This window comes from Chinchilla lanigera, unplaced genomic scaffold, assembly GCF_000276665.1.
Source record: "Chinchilla lanigera isolate Chin_1 unplaced genomic scaffold, ChiLan1.0 scaffold00009, whole genome shotgun sequence".
Lineage (NCBI taxonomy): Eukaryota > Metazoa > Chordata > Mammalia > Rodentia > Chinchillidae > Chinchilla > Chinchilla lanigera.
Genome location: NW_004955410.1, coordinates 22,740,536 through 22,745,485, shown reverse-complemented (window position 1 = coordinate 22,745,485; position 4,950 = coordinate 22,740,536). Strand labels below are relative to the sequence as shown.

Below are 4,950 nucleotides of genomic sequence, written 5' to 3'. Positions count from 1 at the left end.
TTTTTCAAAAAGCTGCTTTACTGACTTGAGTGGGAAATTTGTAAAACATTAAAATGTTCTGATTTGTACAGATTTACATTATTATGACAGTTAGATGTGTACAGTTCTCAATTGTACTCATGTCTTGCACAAAAACAAATATTCGAGGGGTTGTCTAAATTTCAAAATTAAAACCACCACACTTGCCTGAGTGATTACAGCAGGTATGGAAAAACTGCAAATGAGCACACTTCACGATAGCTCCCTTCTCTCTCTCTCTCTCTCACTTTTTCCCAAAATCCTATTTGATTAATAATTTATACTTTTGAAAATGCATTTATAATTTTACAGGTAAGTGATTTAAATGATTACTTGGATCTTCAAACATTTTAACATTGGATTGAAAAAGCAATAGAAATGCATTTAATCCTAATCAGTGATTAAAATACCAAGAAAGCAAACAAAAATCCTCTTAAATATATAAATATTTAAATATGGAAAACACCCATCAATAGTCCAAGTAGATTTAGTAGTGGTATAAGAAATGAGGAGTGGGCACTTGATTCCAGGGAATATTGACAAATGAGACTTTTCAAGCTCATGCCATCTGTGGGCCAGCCTCATATTGTGGAAATTTAAATCTAATTTATATAAATAGGTAAATAGATAGATAGAACTACTTTTAAAAGATCACACCACAAGTAAAAAAAAATTAATAATCTGTTTACAAGGAGCAAAGTACCAGTACAGTGCATTCATCTTAAAGAATGTGGCTTCTCAAGTTTTAAACTCCCTCGATTTCCATTTACTTACATGCTTTAAAATTTAGTTGTTTTGCATAACACAAGAAACCTGTGTAATGAAGCCTAGGCCCTTAGCACCTGCTATTAATTAATTCCAACATGCCTATGAAATGTAGAAAGTAAATTGTCAGTATCAATCAATGAGGCACAGATTATCTGAATAAAATTTATGATCTGGTGTGAGCAGTCAGTAACCCCAACGTGCATTACTGCTTTGTAATAAATTTTGTGTGGTTTGCATGTCCTTCCATCATTGAAGCTTTTTTCTGCTTTCTCCCCTAGGTCTCAGTTTGGCAAAAATCCTTCTTAGTCATGGTCCCTGTGACTCCAGAGAAGCAGCTGCTGCTGTTTCCTTCCTCATCAAGTGTCTTTTTGTCAGCTCTAACTTCCTTCTGCTTTTCTAGCTTGTTTCTCCAGCTGTGCTTGGTATTTTAGAACTGTAGTTATTTGGTGGATTTTGCTTCCATCCTTTCCACTAATGCCTGCTGTTCACACTATCCATTATCTTTCAATTCAGTGTTTGGTGACTCCCATTTAAATTTTGCAAGCTGCTAGTGATCAAAGCTCATCTGATGAAACTCATCCTGTAAAATCTGTAAGGCTTCTGACAGTTCTTCACTGATGCTGTTGGAAGAGTGAGGAGTGGCTGACTTCTTACTTCTACTACCTTGTGAGGATACCTGTTTCACCAAAGGAATGTTGTTCACCATTCGATCATTATATAAAACTGTACTGTGTTGTTTCGTTAGGTGCAAGACATGCTGAACACTACCTACCAAGGCATGGCAAGGCTAGGACTACCACACTTTCCAACCACAAATGGCGTATCATGCAAGCTGAATCTATGATGAGGTTGTGCACCTAAATAGTTCCCAGGTCCTTTGTTTTCTGGTGATTTTGACTTTTTTAAATAAGTTTTTCTTGCAGTGGGAGCAAGTGACATTGTTTTTTCTTCACTGATAAGTCTCTTTGTGTCTAGATCATTCTAAAACTCAGCTGCCTTATGTTGGGTACATTTTCTTTCCTGTTTTTCTTAATGGAGTTTTGCTTCCAGTTCTTGCCTTTTTTTGCAAGGGCCTAAATCTTGGTAAATTTGTTTAAGAAGATCCAGTTTTACAAGTTTGCTCTGAACATGTGTTTAACCATGTTTTTATCTTCCTACAGTCATGCGTTTCTCTAAGTGAGATGTTCTCTCCATTTCTGGATGCTTTATCATAGCCGCATATATTCCAATTGTTTTTCTAAAGATTACATTTGCTTTCTGCAGCTAACTGAAATGTTAGTTCTTGATTGTGCTTTGATTCCTCATTCTTGAATTTTTCCTTTCTTGCATCTGTTCATCTAATCCTTTTTTATATTCATTTGTTTCTCCAGGCAAAGTTTTCACACTTTCTTTTGCTTAAACCTTCCCAAGTTCTGAGCATCTAATTTTATCTTGAAGATTTTTCAGAGCAGAAAGTATAGAGGTTCCAGTCCACAGTGAGCTGGCTCCAAGACAAGGCAGTCCAGCAGAGGAGAAACAGTTCATGGCAGGGTAGGCAGAAAATAGCCAAATACTTTGGAACTCTGCTATTGCTTCCTGGATAGGCAAGTATAGTCTTATTTGAGGAAAGTCATAGTTCACTATTAAGAAAAGGTTTATCAGGTGGATGTAATACATGTGGAGATGAACCATATTTCCATTAGACTTTGATGGTTCAGTGAAGATAATCATGAACTGAGAATCTGAAGCCACAGACACTGTAGATGCTGCCATCTTTCCAGGGGCTCAGCCTGGACCTCTGCTGAGTGCATTCACTCTGGGGACTCCAGCTTTTCTTCAAGATTTTAGTCACCCACCAGAGGCTTCTCTAAGAGGAGCCCCAGATGGGAAGGGTAGAAGTGCTCCTGCTCAGGTGACAGCTGCTCCATGGAGATGCCCACGGAAAGGGCAACACCTCATGACAAATTTTAAAATATTAAAATCTCATAGATAAAATACTCCTGGGACACAAATTTTCCAAATACTCTTGCTCATAGAAGACTTTTTGCTACATCATTGCTTAACATGCTGCTGAGGAGTTTTGAAAAATGTACCTGTAGAAATAATATTTTAGGGGAAAGAAATTTTTTTATTGACATTTCTGACAAAGACTTCCAGTGATAAAATAAAATTAGGGTCCCTGTATATTTCTGCATTATATTTTAGTAAAGCATGATCCGAATACTAACAGAATGTATTTTTTTTCCTCTTCTCTACCTCTGTTCCCATCTGTTACTTAGATTTTTTAAAAAGCTACTTGGTACATTTCGTATTGGTCTTTGCTGCACAGAAAAGACAAAACTTAGATTTCTTTTAATGCTAAACACTTAAAGAAGAATAACAAACATGTAGAAAAGTATGCACATCCTATGCGTCAGTTTAATTCATTTCAGAGGGTAAACACATACCTGCAAACAGCATCCAAATCAAGGGAGAACATTTCTATACCCGAGAGCTTGCCCTCTTCCAGAGGTTATGCACTCTTACCAGGATCGCAACCACACAGTCTCATCTCTGTTGAGGTATAATTGGCATCTGTCAAACTGAACGTACTTTTTGACAAGTTTTGGCATATATGTCACACACAGTCAAGGTGATGAATGTATCTACTATACCTAAAATTTTCTTTTAGCTCTTGTACTCCCCTGTGCACAAGCAATAATTGGTCTGTCTTTTGTCATTATGATTTATTTTTTAGAATTTTGTAGAAATGGAAGCATACATATGCATCTTCTAGTTTTTAAAAGGAGTCTGATTTGTTTCACTCAACAAAATTATTTTAAGGTGTTTACATATTAATTGTGCATTAGTAGTTTTTATAACTTGCTGAGTGGTGTTCGTTGTATACTTATTCACTAGCTGATGAACATTTGGCTTTTTCACACTTTGCGGCCATTACAAATACAAATTCTGTGAAAAGTTCTGCACAAAATTTTGTGTAGATATGAATTCTCATTTCCCTCTTAGAAATATTTGCAAACAACAGACTGGGGTCATGTGACTAGTGTGTGCTTAATATATTCATGGAATTGCTTAACATTTCTAATATGGATGTACCAGCTTATACTCCCACCATACTACACACTATTCCACTTGCTCTGTGTCCTCACTAGCAATACATATGGTGAGTCGAACCACTCTGCTGTGTATGTGTAGTGATACAGTATTGAGATTTTATTTGTATTTGTGGGGAACCACTCAGTCTTCTTCAAAGCTCAGGGGCATCTAAGGACACCTGAGGACATAATCCAGCTTGTCTAGATGGGGTGCACAAAGGGATACAGTTATGTAACCATGACAACACAGTTAAACACTCATGCACTGGTCATGGCACTATGTAAGAATGTAAATATGAGATAACAACCTATATAAGAACTACACAATGAAGATGCAGGCGGCTCTGCATCTTGGGCTCTTGTGCTCTTGCTTTCTTGTGCTCTGCTCTGCTCCATATTGCCTGCTGTGGTTGCTGATGTCTTGCACATGTGTGGTTTTTAAATTTGGGACCTCACCCACGAAAATGTGCCTTGGGCCCTGTAAGCAGGGTGGCAGTATTTCTTTAATAGCATCTTTTCATATGCTTGTTACCATCTGTACCTCTTCTTTGGTCAAATTTCTGTTCAAATATCCAGACTTTTGATTTATTTATTTTTTGTTGGAACTTCAGTGTTCTTTTTCTGTTTTGAGGACAAACTCTTAATTTGATACCGATTTTGCAAGTATTTTTTTTGTTAATTTTGATGACGTGTCATTAGCATCAGTTGCCCCACCCTGTAGTTCATTGCTGTCTATGCAAAGTTTAAGAAATAATTTCCAAACTCAAGGGCACTGAAGTTTTCTCCTGTATCTTCTTCTAGAATTTTTATAGTTCCAGCTCTTGGATTTAGGACAATGGTAATTCTTCAGCTTATTTTTGCATATGATGAGGTAGGGCTTTTTGTTTGAGGGTGGTAGCTTGCTTCTTTTGTCTGTGAATATTTAATTGTACTTCAGGCATTTGTAGAGAAGATTCCTTTCCCCTACTGAAATATAATATTTAATATTGTCTTAATTATTACAGTTTCACAAAGAATTCTTGAAATCAGGAAATGAGGTAGGATATATCATTTGCCTTTATTCTTTCTCAAAGCTGATTTAACTGTTTTC

At 36.6% G+C, this 4,950-nt stretch overlaps 1 pseudogene; it reads right to left on the bottom strand.

Annotated features, from left to right (window-relative positions):
• Window positions 1–969: 969 nt before the first annotated feature.
• LOC102022573 lies at window positions 970–2,538 on the bottom strand (annotated as a pseudogene).
• Between the last annotated feature and the right edge of the window lie 2,412 nt (window positions 2,539–4,950).